This window comes from Henckelia pumila, unplaced genomic scaffold (genome assembly GCF_033568475.1).
Source record: "Henckelia pumila isolate YLH828 unplaced genomic scaffold, ASM3356847v2 CTG_28:::fragment_6:::debris, whole genome shotgun sequence".
In the NCBI taxonomy this organism is placed as follows: Eukaryota; Viridiplantae; Streptophyta; class Magnoliopsida; order Lamiales; family Gesneriaceae; genus Henckelia; species Henckelia pumila.
In genome coordinates, this window is record NW_027331794.1 from 7,433 (window position 1) to 29,709 (window position 22,277).

Consider the following 22,277-nt stretch of genomic DNA (forward strand, 5'->3'; position numbering starts at 1 on the left):
AAAAAAAGTGCTTTTCTACTACTTTGACAGAAACCAAACGGGGCCTTCATCTTCCTCTCTCTCCCGCTCTGCCGTTGCTCCTCCATACACGACTTCCTCTAGTCCATTGGACTTCCGGCAGGCCTCCTGCCCAAGAAAATCAAGTCCTACACTTTCTCCGGCTCCGTCCTGCTCGAAGAGTTTCTCGGCGGCCCGTGCCTGACCAAGTTCGACACCATGGCCTTCTACGAGAGCGAGGTGCGAGCTAACCTCACCTACGGTAACCATTTAGTATCTTTCTAGTTTCTTCCCTAATTTTTTTTACAAATTTAGGGTTCTTATGAACTAGAAAGTAATTGAAATTTACTTAATGAAATAAGGTGAAAATTGAGTTTTCGAGTCACGTTTTCAGTCTCTATAACAGCACTTCCATGGCATTCTCGGTAATCAATGTGATAAAATGCACATATTACATTGTGAAACCAGATATTACACTATTACATTAATGTTATTTTGTTTCGTATGTATGTCATAAAATGCACATATTGCATGGTGAACCCAGATATCCGCAAGACCACAGATAAAGTGGTGGACTCAATTCTCGTCGCTGACCTCTCCAAACCTGTTACTGTCTACTGCAGGTTTTCTTTTACATCGACAAGGAATTTTCTCTGTGTTTCTTTTTATGCAATTTGAACTCTAATCTATTTCATTGGCCAAGAATACATTTTTAAAAAAAAATCGATTTCATAGTATTTCATAGTAGTTAATGGCACTCATTTTTGTAGGAAGAATTGTGAACTGATTTATGCAAATGCTGCTGATATTTTATTTTCTTCATAAATGTTCGTTATTTTTGTAGGATTTTCTGATACACCGCGGGTGCTAATTATTGTTCTTGTATATATATATATAAGCAATTTTGATGCATTTTCTGCCACTCTTGTCAGTCCGTGAGAGTAGATAGTGACTAAGTTAAGGAGACTTGTATTCGAAAGAATGGTTCGATCAAAATGATATCTTGTGACCATTACTCTAACTCTGGTCTCCTCTCTCGGCTAAACTCATTGTAGGTTCTAAAATCTTCGGAATATATGTTGTTTTATACCTAATTTGTTTATGTTTAGGTTGCCTTTATCCCGATTTTCGGTTTTGCGTACTTTGTTTATGCAGGAATTTGTTGTCCTGATGTTAAATTAGAATATGTTGTTGGTGGTTTTGTGCCTAGCTAATTTGTTTATGCTCAGGGCATTGAGTTTTCCGAGTGGTTTGTCTTTTTTCGTAATGATAGTTTGAATTTGTGTTGTTTTTTGGATTATGAGAGAATGCAATTCCTCCGCAGGCTTCAAATGTAGAACCTGGTTCAACCCTTACATGTGGCGACTCTCCATACAGTTCAAGTACGGAAGCTACACTCTTTTCTCCTCGCAATATTTGCTGTTGTAGGATTTTGGTCGGTGGAATCGAGTGATGTGATATTGATATGTTTTTGAATCATTATGCTTGAATTTTAAAAATTTCCCTGTGCTAATTGGATTTGCGAATGTTCTATGTTTGGAACGTGCAGATGAAATGCTTGCTTTGTAGTTTTGGTGGACTATAAAAATTTTAGTTGCATCAAATTGATGAATACTTTTTCTTTTTTATTCTTGTTTATCATCATTTTCCTTGCTCAAAAGTTTGAAAACCTGAACTAACAAAAACACTTAGATGTGGCAGTGTATATGTGAACTTAGCTCTTCTAGTTGTTTCCATTTCAAATTTAGTGTGAACCTCCAATTCTGAAACGCACATTTTCCTTCATTTGTTTGGGTTTCATGTTGGCATTATTTGCTCCTTAATACGAGTAAGGTCAGTGTACATGTGAACTTCTTGTTTAGTTTCCATAATTGGGGTTATTTATTTCTCAGGATCTAGTCTACTTCTTTATGGAAAACAAGCATTAAAAGATTCTATCAATTATGGACATTCAAACTTTCAAATGACTCAAGATTTTCATTGGCAATGTTACTCATGAGTCATGAGGCACATCTGTGGGGACCTCGGGTTGCTAATCTCATCTTAGGGCAATTAATGATTAAAACCAATTAATCATATATAAAACAAATACTCAAAAAGTATAATTCAATTTTTTTTTTTTTTTTTGTGAATAGTACCTGGCTAGATCCGCCAACTTCTGCGGATCGAGCACGACACATTTTTCAGCTTCTCTGTTTTGGAAAAATCAGGGCCGGCTAGATCCGCCAACTTCTGCAGATCGAGCACGGCACATTTTTCAGCTTCTCTGTTTTGGAAAAATCAGGGCTGGCTAGATCCGCCAACTTCTGCGGATCGAGCACGGCACATTTTCCAGAAATTCAGCAGAAAAGTTTTTGCTGTCAAGGCTTGCATCTTGGCACAATACAACATCAATCAAAGATACTAACATGATATAACTTCTATAAACATACATATACTCATAAATCAAGTCTTGAGCATAATAAACTAGCTTTTACAACTTCAACTAGATCACAAACTACTCAAAACATAAGATTACACAACTTGTTTCAAAGTTCTTCCAACATATCATGTTAAGTGTTCTACCATGCTTCTAAATACATCTACAACCCGAGTCCTCACGTGCTAGACTCTCTCCCAGCTGTCAATGACGTCGATGACTAGCTCCTGCCCCATCTGTTGTCATGCACACATACAAAACAAGACAACAACCGGATAAACTCCGGTGAGATACAATTATCAGTATAACCAACATATAGAAAGCGTTAAATAAATCATATCGACTCTATTTAAAACGCGACTCAACAAATAGAGTACATAAACGCTTCAAATACGAATTGATTCACGTAACTTCGAGGCCATCAAGATTCATAACTGATCTTGACATGGATATCCATCTAACGAGTTCGTAACCGACTCGCAAATAAGGTTAACAGCAACCTTGGCATAGAATCAATTCAATATAGCATCATATCAACTCAAATTTTAAGATCCACTACCTGAGATGGATCGACAACATCACAATCAAATCAAAACATAAACAAGTATGTGATTTTTGCGGGCCAACTCAAAGATAATCGTTCTTGAGTTTCAAAGTCCCTACTTCGCGATGTCGTCATTATACCTTCGTTTATCGAGGTTCTGAACTCTTCAAATCTGCGAGATATAATCCAAATACATATATCAAACTTCATATCAATCTATCATTTCAGAAACGAGTCAAAACCATCAAGAATTCATCAATCAATCGCATTTCAAACCTCAACTCTTTCTTCGTTAGTTCAAGTCGGCGTCTTGTGTCGTTTAGCCTTCAAACTCAACTGAAACTAAATAAGAAAAATACTATAACATTCAAACATCTCAACAACAACTTCAACTCAAATATCGGCTATCAAAACAGTTCCAAAACTCGATTAAACGACGTAGCGATTCAAAATCGGTAACCGACGTAATCCCGAAACCATTTCTAACTTCTAACCAACTCATACATGTATTTCAAATCAATAACGAGCTGATATATCATTCAAATCTTCATCTCAATAGCTATAATCAACAACCATAAGCTGGAAATCATGTTTAGATGCATTCAATACAAACTTCTCAAACCGGTTTCGACATAAAATCGCATAAACGTCGATAAACATAATCGAAAACTCAACATCTGATATCTGTCCATACTGATTTCGAAATCCAAATAACACAACATAAAACTTACACGAGATCGAAGCCCTCGTCGTAAGGATTCCAGAACAATTTACGGAATCGAAATCGGATAACCGGTGCAAAAGTTATAAGGATTTGAAAATCGAAAAATCAAAGAAACAAAATATCTCGGCTTGCTCTGTTCTTCAACTTCTGAATTGTCTACCAACAATACACGTATCATGTTGAGAATTATAATTAAAATCAGATAACTTCCAACCAAAATTGCACTTTAGTCCCTCAACTCTTCAATAATTGCAATTTGGTCCTCAGCCCTTATTTTAATTCAATTTCAATTCTAAATAATTTAAGAATATTAGAATTTAAATCGAAACTCTAAATATTCCCAAATTAAATATACTCGGATTAAAATCAAATTAAATTCGGATTAATTTCTAATTAATCCCGGGCCTTACATTTCTCCCCCACTAAGACATGAGTTCGTCCTCGAATTCATAAACAGTATAGATATGCAACTGCATGCTCATAAGAATAAAGAATAACTGAAAACTGAATAAGAACTCACATCAGTGGAATAGATAAGGAAATCGTTGCTTCATATCTTCTTCGACTTCCCACGTTGCTTCTTCAACTCCGTGTCTACTCCATTGAATCTTCACAAATGGAATGGTCTTCGTTCGGAGTTGCTTCGTCTTCCTATCAAGAATCTGAATAGGTTGCTCGAAGTAGCAAAGAGTATCATCCAACTCAGCTTCATCAGATCGAATCACATGAGACGCATCAGATATATACTTCCTCAACATCGATACATGAAAGACATCATGTATTCCAGATAAAGACATAGGAAGAGCGAGTCGATAAGCTAGATTCGAACGGTGCCTCTGAACGGTGAAATCTTCAGAAACACTCTATCTCCCTGATCAAAAGATAACGGCCGTCGTCGTACATTCGCATATCTCGTCTGTCTGTGCTGTGCTGTTCTCATTCTTTGTTGTATCAGTTTCACCTTCTTAGTCATCTGTCTGATCATATCTGGCCCTAACTCAAGTACCTCAGAAACATCATCCCAATACAAAGGCGATCGACACTTCTTCCCATATAATGCTTCGAATGGTGCCATCTCTATACTCGTTTGATAACTGTTGTTATAAGAAAATTCCACAAGTGGTATAGAATCTTGCCATGTAGTCCCAAAATCAATTACGACGGCTCTAAGCATATCCTCAAGAGTCTGAATAGTTCGTTCGGATTGACCGTCAGTTTGAGGATGATAAGCAGTACTCAAATGTAAACGCGTACCTAGAGCTTCCTGTAGGCTATGCCAAAAGTGCGAAGTAAACCTCGGATCTCGGTCAGATACAATCGACTTTGGCACACCGTGTAGTCTTACCACTTCTCGAATATAGAGATCCGCCATTTGATCATGACGATAAGTCATTCGATAAGGAATAAAGCACGCAGATTTCGTCAATCTGTTGATGATCACCCAAACCACATCGCATCCTCGAGATGATCGTGGCAACTTCGTTACAAAGTCCATGGAAATGTGATCCCATTTTCATTCAGGAATCGATAAACTCTGTAATAAGCCACCCGGTTTCTTTCTTTCACCCTTCACCTGTTGACAATTCAAACATTTTGACACAAATTCCGTCACATCAGACTTTATTTGTTTCCACCAGTACTGACTCTTCAAGTCGTTGTACATCTTTCTGCCTCCAGGGTGAACACTGAAACGACTGCAATGGGACTCTTTCAAAATATTCTGTCTCAAGTCTGCAATATTAGGAACAACTATTCGGTTATTCACATACAAGATATCATCATCACTAACCTTGTACTCAGAATGATGTCCTGATCGGATCATTTCAATCGATTTCTGCACATTCTGATCAGATTTCTGTGCTTCTTTGATACGAATCAATAACTCTGGCTCAGCACTGATTGCATACACTCTCATAGGCCTTCTATCTGTTTCAAATACATACCCAGAAATACAACAATCCTCAATCAAATTAGATACACCTACAGTAGATAAAGATAGAGCACATACTTTTCTACTCAGGGCATCTGCTTCTGCGTTAGATTTTCCCGGATAATATTTGATTTCACAATCAAAATCCTTCAATAAATCAAGCCATCGTCGTTGTCTCATGTTCAATTCAGACTGTGAGAACAGATACTTCAAACTTTTGTGATCAGAAAAGATTTCAAACTTCTCGCCGTATAAGTAATGTCTCCAAATCTTCAATGCAAAAACGATTGCAGCCAATTCAAGATCATGAATCGGATACCTGACTTCATGTGGTTTCAGTTGTCGAGAAGCATAAGCGACAACATGTCTTTTCTGCATCAAAATACATCCCAAACCCTGGTGAGAAGCATCACAATAAACAACAAAATCACCCGTACCTGTAGGGATTATTAAAATCGGCGCTGTCGTCAATCTCTTCTTAAGTTCGATAAAACTTCTTTCACACGTCTCAGACCAAATAAATGGTGCATTCTTCTGTGTAAGCTGTGTAATAGGCTTCGCTATCGAGGAAAAATCTCGAATGAATCGACGGTAATAACCTGCCAAGCCCATAAAACTTCGAATTTCTGGCACAGATGTCGGTCTCTGCCAACTGATCACAGCTTCAACCTTACTCGGATCCACTGAAATGCCATCTCCTGAAATCACATGACCAAGAAAAACAACTCGCTGCAACCAAAACTCACATTTGGATAACTTGGCATACAATTTCTCTTCTCTTAATATTCTCAATACAGTTCGGAGATGATCAGCATGTTCACACAGATTCTTAGAGTATATCAATATATCATCAATAAAGATAATCACAAAGTCGTCTAGATATCTTTGAAATACTCTATTCATCAATCCCATAAAAACTGCTGGTGCATTCGTTAGACCAAAAGACATGACTATGAATTCATAATGGCCATACCTGGTTCTAAACGCAGTCTTAGGAATATCCTCATCTCTAACCCTCAGTTGATGATATCCGGATCGTAAGTCAATCTTCGAATATACCGACGATCTCTGCAATTGATCAAATAAATCATCGATACGAGGTAAAGGATAACGATTCTTTACCGTTGCTTTGTTCAATTGCCGGTAGTCAATACATAGCCTCATCGATCCGTCCTTCTTTCTAACAAACAATACCGGAGCACCCCATGGGGATACACTCGGTCTAATATATCCTTTGGCCAACAAATCTTCAAGTTGGTCCTTCAATTCTTTCAGTTCAATCGGTGCCATACGGTAAGGTACTTTCGATATCGGCTGAGTACCTGGTATCAATTCAATACCGAAATCTACCTCTCTGTACGGTGGCAATCCTGGAATCTCATCAGGGAATACATCTGCAAACTCATTCACCACCGGTATATCCGTCAATGTCGGACTAGTCTTCAGTATATCGACTACATAAATAAGAAATCCTTCCGCCCCTTTCTGTAACAAGTCAGTCATAGAAAGAACAGATATCAAAGGAATTCTGGCTCGTGATCCCTTACCATAGAATTTCCAGTCATCAGTCATATCAGGTCTGAACTTCACAATCTTCTGAAAACAATCCACTGTAGCTCTGTACTTGGTTAGCATATCGATACCGATTATGCAATCAAAATCAGATAAACCAAGAACGATACAGTCAAGCTCAACTTCATTACCTTCATACTGTAGTACACAATTTCTTACAGACTTCACTGATACTATACCTTTTTCCCAACGGTGAAGATATAGACACTACAGTATCTAATGACTCAATAGGCAATGAATACAATGTGACAAATTGCTCAGAGATGAAGGTATGCGACGCACCCGTATCAAATAAGACATAGGTAGGATAACTATAAAGAGAACAGTTACCTGCAATCACATCGTCCGGTGCTGCTTGTGCTTGCTCTTCTGTCAATGCAAACACTCGTGCTTGTTGCCTCGGAGGTTGATTCACTGTCTGACCTCCTCCTCTACTCGGTGCTGCAGGCTGTGGTTGAAAAGAGTGAACAGAAGATGTAGATTGACCTACCAGTCTCGATGATCCCGCACCCTGTGCACCTTCAGATCCTCGTTGTGGACACACTCGTGCAAAATGTCCCATCTTGTTGCAAATGTGGCAGCTTCCAAATACACCTCGGCATTGTTCATTGGTATGGCGACCACCACACTTGGTGCAATATATATCAGACTTCTGTCCAGTTCTAGACTGTCGGGAACTACCTGAACTCGAAGAGTTACTACCACAAGATCTCTTGAACTGTTTACTCTTGCCCTTGAAGAAGTTCTTCTTTCCACTGCTGCTACCTCCAGCTTCAAATCGAGGTGGCGGTGGAATCTGTGGCTGTTCTTGGGACTGTCTCACTGGCTGTGGCACAAACTGTGCTCCTCGTTGTTTCAGTATCCATGCTTCTGCATCCTTTGCTCGATTCAGAGCATCAGCAAAGGTATTCGGTCTTCCCGAATTCACAAGTGTAAACACTTCAGGATTCAAGCCATTAATGAATTGATCGGCTTGAGCCTCATCATTAACAGCGATATGTGGAGCAAACTTCAACAAACTAGTGAATTTGGCAACATATTCTTCGATATTCAACTGCCCCTGTTGCAAACTGGCAAACTCTGCTCCTTTGTCCTTGCGATAAGACACAGTAAAGAAACGCCGATAGAAAGCAGTTCGAAATACAGACCAGGTAATAACAGTACCTTGGTTTTCCAATGCTTTCTTCGTCGCTATCCACCAACTCTTGGCAAGGCCATGCAGTTGATGAATAACCAGTCTGACACGACGATCATCTGAATAGTCAATAGACTCATATAACTGCTCAATATCTTCCAACCAGTTCTCGCACTCTATAGCATTCTCAGTTCCTTGCAACTTCGGTGGTTTGAATGATTGGAATCGTTTCAGAAGTTTCTCCATCGGATTAGCATCACTGAACTCATCAGTAGAAGTACTACCCTGTCCATGTTCAGACACTGTCACTGGGACCTGTGCAGCATTTGTCTGTTCAGGCTGATTCGTAGCCAACGTCTGTCTAACTCTCGGTGCTGGTCGGGAAGGCATATCTGATAATCAAACAGATTAGTGTACAGTTCAATCTCAGATAAAACCATTCTGTTTCAACTCACAATGCCTTCTCAAAAAATCGAATCTGATTCAGTCGTAATCATACATGCTTCCAATCATATCACATAACAGATAACATGCAATTCTTAAAGCTGTAAATCAAGTCAAATAATAAACATGCTTCAAGAATAACTAAATCAGAATAAAAGACTCGATCTAACCCCGCTCATCTATTCTCAGTTCGAGAAACTTATGCTCTGATACCACCTGTTGTGGGGACCTCGGGTTGCTAATCTCATCTTAGGGCAATTAATGATTAAAACCAATTAATCATATATAAAACAAATACTCAAAAAGAATAATTCAAATTTTTTTTTTTTTTTTTGTGAATAGTACCTGGCTAGATCCGCCAACTTCTGCGGATCGAGCACGACACATTTTTCAGCTTCTCTGCTTTGGAAAAATCAGGGCTGGCTAGATCCGCCAACTTCTGCAGATCGAGCACGGCACATTTTTCAGCTTCTCTGTCTTGGAAAAATCAGGGCTGGCTAGATCCGCCAACTTCTGCGGATCGAGCACGGCACATTTTCCAGAAATTCAGCAGAAAAGTTTTTGCTGTCAAGGCTTGCATCTTGGCACAATACAACATCAATCAAAGATACTAACATGATATAACTTCTATAAACATACATATACTCATAAATCAAGTCTTGAGCATAATAAACTAGCTTTTACAACTTCAACTAGATCACAAACTACTCAAAACATAAGATTACACAACTTGTTTCAAAGTTCTTCCAACATATCATGTTAAGTGTTCTACCATGCTTCTAAATACATCTACAACCCGAGTCCTCACGTGCTAGACTCTCTCCCAGCTGTCAATGACGTCGATGACTAGCTCCTGCCCCATCTGTTGTCATGCACACATACAAAACAAGACAACAGCCGGATAAACTCCGGTGAGATACAATTATCAGTATAACCAACATATAGAAAGCGTTAAATAAATCATATCGACTCTATTTAAAACGCGACTCAACAAATAGAGTACATAAACGCTTCAAATACGAATTGATTCACGTAACTTCGAGGCCATCAAGATTCATAACTGATCTTGACATGGATATCCATCTAACGAGTTCGTAACCGACTCGCAAATAAGGTTAACAGCAACCTTGGCATAGAATCAATTCAATATAGCATCATATCAACTCAAATTTTAAGATCCACTACCTGAGATGGATCGACAACATCACAATCAAATCAAAACATAAACAAGTATGTGATTTTTGCGGGCCAACTCAAAGATAATCGTTCTTGAGTTTCAAAGTCCCTACTTCGCGATGTCGTCATTATACCTTCGTTTATCGAGGTTCTGAACTCTTCAAATCTGCGAGATATAATCCAAATACATATATCAAACTTCATATCAATCTATCATTTCAGAAACGAGTCAAAACCATCAAGAATTCATCAATCAATCGCATTTCAAACCTCAACTCTTTCTTCGTTAGTTCAAGTCGGCGTCTTGTGTCGTTTAGCCTTCAAACTCAACTGAAACTGAATAAGAAAAATACTATAACATTCAAACATCTCAACAACAACTTCAACTCAAATATCGGCTATCAAAACAGTTCCAAAACTCGATTAAACGACGTAGCGATTCAAAATCGGTAACCGACGTAATCCCGAAACCATTTCTAACTTCTAACCAACTCATACATGTATTTCAAATCAATAACGAGCTGATATATCATTCAAATCTTCATCTCAATAGCTATAATCAACAACCATAAGCTGGAAATCATGTTTAGATGCATTCAATACAAACTTCTCAAACCGGTTTCGACATAAAATCGCATAAACGTCGATAAACATAATCGAAAACTCAACATCTGATATCTGTCCATACTGATTTCGAAATCCAAATAACACAACATAAAACTTACACGAGATCGAAGCCCTCGTCGTAAGGATTCCAGAACAATTTACGGAATCGAAATCGGATAACCGGTGCAAAAGTTATAAGGATTTGAAAATCGGAAAATCAAAGAAACAAAATATCTCGGCTTGCTCTGTTCTTCAACTTCTGAATTGTCTACCAACAATACACGTATCATGTTGAGAATTATAATTAAAATCAGATAACTTCCAACCAAAATTGCACTTTAGTCCCTCAACTCTTCAATAATTGCAATTTGGTCCTCAGCCCTTATTTTAATTCAATTTCAATTCTAAATAATTTAAGAATATTAGAATTTAAATCGAAACTCTAAATATTCCCAAATTAAATATACTCGGATTAAAATCAAATTAAATTCGGATTAATTTCTAATTAATCCCGGGCCTTACAACATCGAAAGTCGAAACAAGGGTGGAAGTAGCTCTGCAATATGTATCGTCTCAGAGTCGATGCGGAAAGTTTATTTTGCTAGTTTTACATGGTCGAGATTGATATTATAAAATGAGAATCAAACTTTTCCATGAATTCAAGTACAGATTGCTCGAATTAGAGAGCACATAAACAATATTCAGGAACAAGTACAAAATCATTACATGTTAATTCAAAAGTATTAGTTTTAAAATAAAAAGTATTATTTTTCATGTTAAAAATATTAGTTTTTTATTAAAAAAAGGGGGAATTGTCAATAAATCCCCAACAAGAAAAACAACTTGCTCTTCAGTTCCTGTGTAAGGTTTTTTATGTTTCAACTCTCTGACAATTGCTTGTACATTGTTTGAGCTCCCTATTTGTAACCAATTTATCAAACTACCCTCAATTTACTTGGAAACCCCACAATACCCTCTACTATTATTTTTTAAATAAAAAAAAGAAACATAAAGCTTAGAATAACGTTCGGAGGAAGAATAATCGGTATTTTTCCTCTCTTGTTCTTCTTGATTCTCCCTAGTTTTCTCCCTCAACCAAAAACGAGTAATCCATCGATTTGGGTTTCTTTGTAGATCTGCGTTGACCGAAGAAATTTGTCAATCTTTGTGTCCACTGCTTACAGTCAATTTTTCATAAATTTAAAGGTATGAATTTCAATTTGAAATATTATAAACTTTGGGAGAATAGTAGATTGTCATTTGGTGCATTGCGATAGTTTTACATATTTGCTTACCAATATCCATTTTATACGTCTGTTAAATTCTCCCGGGCTCCGTGCAGCAGCATAGCCAATGTGTACCTACCAATGAATTAGAACTCACTAAAATTTAAAACCAATAGTCTCTTCGGGCATAGATATGCAGTGACCAACTTCATGTTTTCGCAAAACTTCATTCCAATTTGTGGAAGAAATCATGTTCTTGACCCTGTCATCTACTTGAGAGCCATTTAGTAGCAGATACTTCACCATCTCCACATGACTTTCCGAGGTTGCGATTTGTATAGCAGTAAATCCGTGGCGATCCTTGGAGTCCACGTATAATCCGTATTTCAACAGTTCCTCCAACACTTTTATATCCTTTCTTTTTGCTGCCATGCATAGAAGGTCGACATACATAAGGTTTGATACCCAAGCCCAATGTTATTGGATGTTGAATATGGTTTGATATTTTTCTGCCACAGCATTCCATAGTGCTGTATTTCCATTGAGATCTGCCTCAAAAAGTGGAATCTTTTTCAACAATGGATTGCAAATCGAACCAATTTTGGTCAATATCTGAAAGATTGTGGCAAAAGTGAGATATAGAATATGAATATACCTTTTAAATGCAAGCTACAAGCATGCTTTAGAAGCACCACAACACACTGCTCGTGTATTCTTGATGCGGCTATGTGCTAAGGTAATGCATAAGCACGGTTGTAATCACAAAAGCAACATGACATAAACAAGACGATGGAAATTTTCTAGAAGCCATATGCTTTTACAATTTAACAGAAATCAAGTTTTTAATCGCAAACCCAACAGGAACATAAACGTACCAATGGGCTCCTTCCTTGAGAGTCCCCATTATCAGGGTCCCATTGACAACAGCTATCCTCGCCGGATCATGACTAAAATGAGCCTTAAATTTCAAATTCAATCTAAAACATGAAGAATGGACCTGAAATCGAATTTGAAACTCACCGGAGAAGAAGTGAACAAAATCAGTCGCGACAGCACTTTGATCGCACGGAAAAGGGCTCAAATCGGTCGATCTTTGGCTCAAAACGAAAATTCTTTTGTGGGGACAAAACCTATAAACTGATTTTTGGATTCAGGGGAAAGGCTGGCGATTTGGCGGAGAATGGAACTGAAAAAATTTACCCTGCAAACCAACCTGTGATGAGTTTAGGCCCAAGTGAAGAATCCGCCCAATTTTCCAAGAATAAGGATCCGATTGCTAGCTTGGGTATTTGAATTTTATAAATGGGTTGACCCGTCTCCTGTGAGACTGTTTCACAGGAGAGTTACTCATATTTATTGGAAGTTAATTATTGCGAAGTATGATGGGCTCTAGTCTTTATACCCAATCCAATCCCAAAGTCTAATACTAAGCTTGAGGATTCGTGCTCTATTTTATTTTGAGGAAATTTGAGTATCAAGCTACTTTAAACTCGAAATTCTCATTGTTCTGATTCATGTTCTACATTTGAGTGAACTTGGTCTGCTGGAACCAAAATTACATCCGAAATGATATGATTAGAATTAGATAATCTTTGTCATTGTATGTTTTGTATAGTGATTGTTAGCAATAACTAGTTTCTACTCGAGTTTCCAGATTATCTGCAGAGGGTAGATTTGATTCAAGATTTGAACTTTGAAACTGCGACGACTAGAATTAAGGTGACCCCTGATGGAGAGTATCTGATAGCATCAGGTGAATTGTTGATTTGATGGACCCATTTTTTTTATCTAACGATGTCATTGTATGATAGAAGGATATTGACGATTTTTTTTCTGAATAATTTTCAGGCATTTACCCACCACAAGTCAAAGTATATGAGTTGAGGAAGTTGTCCCTGAAGTTTGAAAGGCATTTGGTTTCCGAAATAGTTGATTTTGAGGTAATACTTTTGGCAAGGGTACATAAATGAAGACTCTATTGTTGATATGAGTATGGTCATGACAAGACTTTTGTTGATTGATGATCACTTGCCCGCCTATTGTACTCAATAGTTTTCCTGTAAATAATATAATATTGTCTGCACACATTCCTTTACCCAAAGGAAAAGTAGAAATGACGATGCTCATTGACCATGTTTTTCTTTCATGGATTAATATTGTCAGAAATTCTGTGAAGTTTGGGTGGGATGTGAAATTATTAACATATCTTGAACTTCTTGTTTAATTGTCTGTAACTAGCTTTCATCATCATACCTCTACCATTTCCCATGCCTTTGAACTATGCGATGCTCTACTTGTAGCAACTGCGCATGAAATTGATTGTAATTTGTAAATAATTATCTATTTTTTTAAATACTCACATATTTTTTTATGCATTCCTAATCCTAAGTGCTTAAATGTTCTTGATAAGTGCTTAAATATTCTTGATCTCTTCCAGGTGTTAGATGATGACTATTCAAAGCTTGTATTTCTTTGTGCTGATTGCTCTGTTTGTCTCCATGCAAAATATGGAAGTCACTACGGTCTGCGAATCCCAAGGTCTCTCCCTCTCTCACATTGTTTTATTTAATGCATGCATTGTGTTTGTGACCATGGGACATGGGTCTTGTGTGATGATGCATTTGAAAAAAAATATAACCTATAATTACTTTTGAATTTGCATTGCTATAGTAATTGTGGATCCATAGTGGCACACTGAACATTTAATTTGTTAGAAATTTACAACGAGATAATTATTCAAGGAAATATGGACACTTACGTTATTATTTTAAATATGCTAACCATCAGATTTCTAGTCATAGCATAGCTTGGCCACCCAATTTACACTGAACATAGTTTGACTGCACTAATTTTTGACTAGGCAGTCCTAGACCTAGTTTTGAGTAATAAATTTTTTGAAGCTGAATTCTCAGAGTTCTTTTTCTTGCTTCTTGCTGCTGTATTTTTTTATTTGTTTATTAATTTCATGCTGGCTTACGGTTATTCTTAACAGGATGGGCAGAGATATGACATATGATTGCTGGTCTTGTGATCTTATCTGTGCTGCTTCTTCTCCAGATATGTACAGGATAAACTTGGAACAGGTTTGTCTTGCTTCAATTTATGTTCCTAGTTTTTTGAAAATGCTTTAATATCTGTTTTCATCACCTTCTTCCCATTGTCTTCGAAAGATAGATTAATGAATTAGGTGTATAGCTAATTTTTCCCTCAACGAGTATTATTTTCATGTGTTTGATGTTTCAGGCATTGGCTTTATTTGAAATTTTTGATCTTTCCTTTTGGGTACCATTGGCTTAGTGTTAATTTGGTTTCCCCCCATAAATTGTTTTTATTGGTCTCATTTTTTGTTCGTGTATGCGAGAAATTTCTGTACCCCACTTCATCATTTCATATGTGGTTCCCTTCTTGTGCAATACCTGTTAATAATATTTGACTCAGCAATAAAAAAAGAAGGCACTATTTCCCCTGGGATAGGAAACATCTCTCGCTTCTCAATTTGGTGCTCTATATTTGATATCAGCAATCTGAGCTAAAATTCGCCATTGTTTCCCTATGCATATATTTCTCATATTTTGTCATTCGCTCCTTTTGCACGACAAGCTGAAAGTTTAGGTGTTTATTTATTCTATGCTTCTGTTCAACTCTTCTTAGTAAGTGACGTATTTTCACAGGGGCGTTTTCTTTCCTCGCTCAACACACAATCCCCAGCTTTGAATGTAGTTTCTCGAAGGTTTGTGAAACTTGATTTTCCTTCATGGCACTGTACTGCACCTTTTTTAGCTGTATTGTATCTGGATATTGTCTGTATAACATAATAAGTTCAATTTTTTAACCCAGCAAGGTGCATGGATTAGTTGCTGGTGGGGGTGAGGATGGAGCTGTTGAATGCTTTGATATGAGATCGAGGTCTTCTGTAGGCAGGATAGATGCTGTTGCCTCCTCCGGTGACATAGATGGGGTTACTAATATTTTTTCCTTTCAATTTAAGCCGATGTTCTCTATAGATCTTTAACTTATTTGAATCTGTTTTCGTAAAAAATCATCTTATATGAAATATCAATATCCTGTATTTTGGTGTGGATCTATTCTAGTGAATTTTGAATAATCTCAATTTTTTCCACCTATATATAAGCCAATTTTTTGGATCTAGTTAATTGGTTACTCTTGTTTACTTTCATCTACTAGGTTGTCTCAATAATTTCACCCCTTTATTAAATATTATGGTGATGTTTATTGTGTGATTCATGTAGGAGGTTACTTCGATTGAGTTTGATGGAGATGGAGGCTACCTCATGGCTGTAGGAAGCAGCAATGGGAAGGTTGTGAAAATGCCTTGTTAACCTTGGCCACAATCATGTTGTGTTGGTCACTTGGTCTCTTTTATTTTACATGTCTTCTGCATTGTAGTTCTGAACATAGCCTACTGATTAATGGAAAAATGCCACCGACATAACGTAATAACTCCGATATAATACGTCTGCTTATGTTTCCTACGTACTGATGAGTTTTGTGTTTACATTTACTGTATTTAGTGCATGACACAAACTTTTTCTCAATATGTATTTGGCGATACATGACACATGACAGACTTTTTACATAATTTGTTGTTTGTCAGATCAATAACCTTGACTTTAGCTTCTAATATTTATGGTCCAAAATCATCTCACGTGACAGCTTGAACTGTACATACCTGCTGCTGATGGGACATTTTAGCATGTTTGAATAAATTTAGATCAAGTCTTCCCCTATGTTGGTAGTGGTACCCATTTTAGCCAGTTCTTGCAGGGATGGGTATTTTTTGTGGAGAAAATCTAGTGCACCTAAGCTCCTGGGATGCACTTTGTTGTGATATTTTCATTCCAAGGGTGTATATGGGATCAATAGACGTTTGATGGGTTTAATAAAGGTCGTTTTTTTAACCAATCGAGACCATATTTTTTATTTGTGATACAAAGGTAATGTAATGTGGATATGAAAGCTAGATATTGCGAAAAAACATCTGCTGAACAAAGTGAACTCAGAACGAAGTAACCGTGTTTTCCTTGTTTTTGAATCTCTTGTCTGTCGAATTCCTCTGTTGCATCTTTTAGTGCCAATTTCATTGCCTCGAATATCAAATTACATGTTTTTTCTGCTATTACTCTCGCAGATTCTTATTTATGATTTGTGCTCATCTAATCCTGTTCGGATAAAGGACCATATGTGAGTTTCGCCAACTGCTTTCAAATGAATTTAATTATTTATTTTTTTTCAATCATTATTTTCAATTTGCTTTGCAGGTACGGCAGCCCAATTCTCAACATTGGATGACACAAAAGTCTGAATTCTGAGCAAGCAAAATTAATAACTACTGACAAGCACATAGTCAGGATTTGGGACCCTGAGACTGTAAGACTCTCTACCACATTTTGTGATTAATACTTGACAGATTGCTGTTACTCTTGTATTAGGGTCACTACGTACAAATAAGATAACCACTGACCATAGAGTTATGGGTTTCATAGTTTTGTGTTTTTTAGTTAGTTTTTTTTAAATATATGGTAACTTGAATTGTTATGTTACAAATCCTTATCAAGTCTAGCTGTTAAGAGATTTATGTTTAGTCTGACCGTAAATATTTTCCCTGGCACTATAATTTCTTTATGTAGGATAGCAGCCAAATGTAAACGGGAAGGACTTGTGAAAAAACGGTCTTTCATGTCGCAGATTCTCGTTAGAAATTTAGAACACCACAAACAGTAGGGTTTGTTGTTTTTACTCATCATTTTCGGAAAAAAGGTGCTGCTATAGTGCTGAAAATTTTGGCCTAGAATCTCTGTAGCCCAATAGTTACCATTGTTACCTAACTGCCTGTCCCAGAACAAATTAAGATGGCCTAGACACTCTCGGAATGACGAGAAATGAAGGACCATTACTGCTTTTATTAATTTCATTGCTGCATTATCCTCTAGTAATAGTCTCGTCATAAAATTTCTTAGTTAATTGTGTCACGTTTTTCAAGTTGTCAGATCTCAATTCAGTTGTATGTTTTCAGGGAGAAGGTATGACTAGCATTGAACCAGCTGCTGGAAAAATTAATGATACTTGTGTCTTCAGCCGAAGCGGATTGATTTTGTTGGCTCTGGATAGCAGCCAAATACCATCTTACTTCATACCAGCCCTTGGACCTGCACCAAAATGGTGTTCTTATCTAGAGAACTTAACTGTATGTTCATTAAGTTGCTTTGTCGGTCATCTTGTACATTTGAGCCTTATTCGGTGTCCATAAATCCTATTCATACCTTTATAGGAAGAGCTCGAGGAGGATGGACATACAACTATTTATGATGATTATAAATTTTTGACGAAAGAAGACCTGGCAAAGTTGAATTTGACTAATTTGATCGGAACCAATCTTCTAAGAGCCTACATGCATGGCTTCTTTATCAATTACAAGCTGTATAAAAAGGTAATATTTGCACCTTCCAATGTGCCACCTGCCTCCCCCCTAGTACAAGTGTTTTTTTTTTTTTGAATCTTGATAATATTCATGAAGTGAACAGTGTTATTTTCATGAATTGGTGTGAATTATGCAGTTAAATTTCTGAAAAGATATTTCACAGGGCTTTATGATTTGAATTATCATTCAAGATTCTTGTTTAGATCTAATACATGGCTATGATGACTGTGAACACAGGCAGAAAGTTTGGCAGATCCTTTTGCTTATGATGCATATTTAGAGAGGAAAAAACAGGAGAAATTGGAAGCTGAACGTGCCACTCGAATCACGGTAAGCTGTTTGAGATTCATTTTGTGATTTTTACAGAAACCATGCTGTATTTTACTTCCTATTTTGAAGCTTTTGTTTTGTTTATATTTTCTTGCAGATCAAGAGGAAGCTACCAAAAGTTAATCGGACGTTGGCTTCCCGTCTTCTTGAAGAAGATGAAAAGCTTGATGATCAGAAGGGCACTGATAATATTGATACTCTGAAAGTACCAGATAAGAAGACATCAAAGAAAAAGAAGGGTCTCACCAGTGAGGTTCTCAAAGACGAGAGATTCACTCCAATGTTTGAAAATAAGGTAATTTAAGCGGGCTTCATTAAGAGGAGCTAGCAATCAAGTGCTTTTTGGTTGCAACTGCTGTTTATTTTATTGATATTTGTGAAAGATGGCCATTTATCAGGAATTACTCGAAAATATTCTTTAAATTATACAGAAATTATTACAATCTTTTTTTATATCATCTCAAATTTTGTTTCTCGCAGTATCTTATCTGATCTGAGTATTTTGTTCTTAAATGTTTTTCAGGATTTTGTGGTTGATGAGTTCTCACAAGAATATTTGGCTCTCCACCCAATGGCGGCACCTACAAAGAAACCATCATTATTTGACGAGCATTTTGAAACTCTTGCAGAAGAAGATGGGCAGAGTATTAGTGGTTCTGATGTACCATCAGGTAGCGAATCATCAGAAGATGAGCAAACGAATAGCAATACCAAATCTATGAAGAAATCCCGAGTTCCAAGGTTGCCCATCGTCTCTTTCTAAATGATCTTTATCATTCAAGAAAATTAGTTAATATAGCCGGTAGATAGATCATGCCTTGTATTTTGTCTACCCTTTCAGATTTTATGAAGTGAAGGATAACCGGCATGCAGAAGCATTCAGGAATCGTGAGTCTCTCGGACAGGAGGATTCTCTTCCCTTGGGAGAGAGGTTAGCTCTTAGGAAACAACGGGAAGATGTTCCAAAGGGTTTTGTAAAACATGGACAAGGAGGGTCCCGGGAAATATCTTTCAATCCCAGAAGCTTGAAAAAGTACATGGAGAGCGACGAGGATGATGAGGGGCGACCTGGAAGGAGGAGGGGTGTGCAGTCTCTGAAACTACCTGGTCTTGGAGTTCATGGTGGAGGCGGCAGAAGTGGTGGTAGAAGAGGTGGATTTCGAGGAAGGAACAACAGAGGAAGAGGACGGAGGTAAAGGAAAGTCAACTGTTTTATCGCAGGCAATGTGTAAGATTTTTTACTGGTTTTTTAGTGTATCAACTTTCAAGAACTTGGTGTCTAAAAAAATGAAAAAAAAAAACTTTCAACAACTTGGTGGCATAAAGGCAACTGCATTCTTACTTTTAGTGTGATTTTTATATTTATAATTTGGTGCATCAATTTTCAAGTCTCTTTTCACTAGAGTTATAATGTGATTCATTTTAGTCTTTTATATTATCATTGCATGTCCAAATAAAGTTTAATTGGACTAAAATAAGAATAGCGTATTTCGAGTTCATTCATAAACTTGGAAAATCACTTAATGAAAAAAAACATGGAAAATCACTTGGTGTAATGCTCGAGATCATTTTTTACGTACTAAATCTGCTCATTCTTCTCCTTCTTCGTCATTTTTAAAATATCAAGTTTTGGTGATGGATGTTTAAACTTTAAAAGTTCGAATCTTTCCTTTGGTTTGGAAGGGTGATGCAATTGGCCATTGGCATTTGGAATTTTTCGAAATTGCGAATTTAAATGAATTCGTGCACTTAAACTACAAGAAATTAAAAATTTGGTGGAGATAGATATTTGCTAATTTGGAATGATAATGACAGCATTTGGACAGAAACATTAGATTGTTTTCCCCAACATTGAATTTTGAATAACAAATCATGCATGATTATAACGGGCCGGGCCACTCCTACCATTATAATGAAGTTTTCTATAAAATAACCTAACTTTTGTTACATAAAACTTTTACTAATCTACATATATACGTTGCTATACAACTCAACCATGACAAGAAAAAAAATATAAAAAATTGATTTATAATGCGCAACAATTAAGTAGTTTAAAACCGCATTCGAAGTTACAATGATATAAAAGAGAGTAACACTTTTGTGAGACGGTCTCATCCGTAAGACGAGTCAATTGTATCCATATTTATAATAATAAGTAATACTTTTGACATAAATTGTAATACTTTTTAATGGATAACCCATATAAAAGATCCGTCTCATAAATATGACCATTGAGACCGTCTCATAGAAGTTTTTGCCTATAAAAGAAAGGGGATAATGATTAAAATTTAAAAAATATTCATGTAGTTCCACACAATTTTCATTTATATCCATTTTCTTTCACTGCTCCCAAATCAGTCCCTTATCTGCAAATCTTATACCATTAAGGTAGTGTTTGCAATTTTTAAAAATAAGTGATTATGAAAAGTGGTGTAGAGTTTCTCAATACCAGACTTCGGTGCAACTATAATGAAATATCTAGCTCTAGGAGTTCATCTACATCTCGTGCCTCTCAATTATAGCTCTCCAAACGTCTTTTGCAATCTATGTCATTCCATCTTCTATGATTAATGGTTTAAGGCTCAAGATGAATGCATACACAATCAAGATGCATCAATCTATAAACAAGACAAGTATAATCTCATGCTAATCAAACCATACAATAAAACACATAAATCAAACAAGAGCAATCAAGCATGTAAGTATGTAATTTTAGGAAACTCAAGAATATCATCTTTCTTAAGTAATCTTTCTTATCTTGAGCGATCTCAACTCATACCTCAGTCTTGATCCCAAGTTGCTCGAATCTACAATAAGGCAATCCTCAAAGTAGAAATAGCTACAAACCGTGCTTCAAATTCTATCGGTTCGAATTCTGGGATTTCTCGAGTTCAACAACCTTCAAGACAAATCTGAAGTGAAGTGTAAATAAGCTCAATATCACCATTCAAAATCAATCAAAGCTTAGTTCAATCAACTAGATGCAAAACTCAACAATTCTCGAACCGGCGACGTAACGGTTACAAACCGGCAAACCAAACTTCAACTATATCAAGTTATCAATCAAACAGAATTCATATCCTCAACATAGCAACAAAAATATCATCAAAACCATAAATATCAGAAGTTGGTCTTTTCAAACTATTTCTGAAAATCAAAAACATAATCAAACGCCGATATTTTCCCGATCCGTCTTAGATATACAATTTCTACTAGCTCCAGAATATATATATATATATATATATAATCAAAATCTGCTTCCAACATCATCTCAAAATCAAACATGCTTGATCATAGAAAAACTTACATCACCTTGAAGCCTTCGATGCGGTGATCGTAAATATACGATCGATTATGAATTCTAACAGATGGATTATGAGAATCGGTCTTTTGAAGATGAATTTGGTTGAGGAAGTCTGAACTTCTCGACTTTTGGCTGAATAATTCTAACGAAATACTTATGATATACACGTTTATATATATAAACCAAGTGTCCCATTAATTTCCAAGGAATTTGCACTTTAGTCACTAAAAACTCCAATAATTGCAATTCAGTCCTTGATCAAGTTTGCAACTTACAATTCAATTCTTTACTTTAAAAATCTCAAAATTTAAATCTCAATCACGTAAAATTTTAAATTAAATTTTGGGGCTTTACCATTCTCCCCCTCTAAAAACTGATTTCGTCCTCGAAATCGCATGCAATTCAAGTACAGAATATAACAACTAAATGAA

At 36.6% G+C, this 22,277-nt stretch overlaps 1 pseudogene; it reads left to right on the plus strand.

Annotated features, from left to right (window-relative positions):
- Positions 1–33: 33 nt before the first annotated feature.
- On the plus strand, positions 34–19,894 carry LOC140870897 (uncharacterized; annotated as a pseudogene).
- The last annotated feature ends 2,383 nt before the right edge of the window (positions 19,895–22,277 follow it).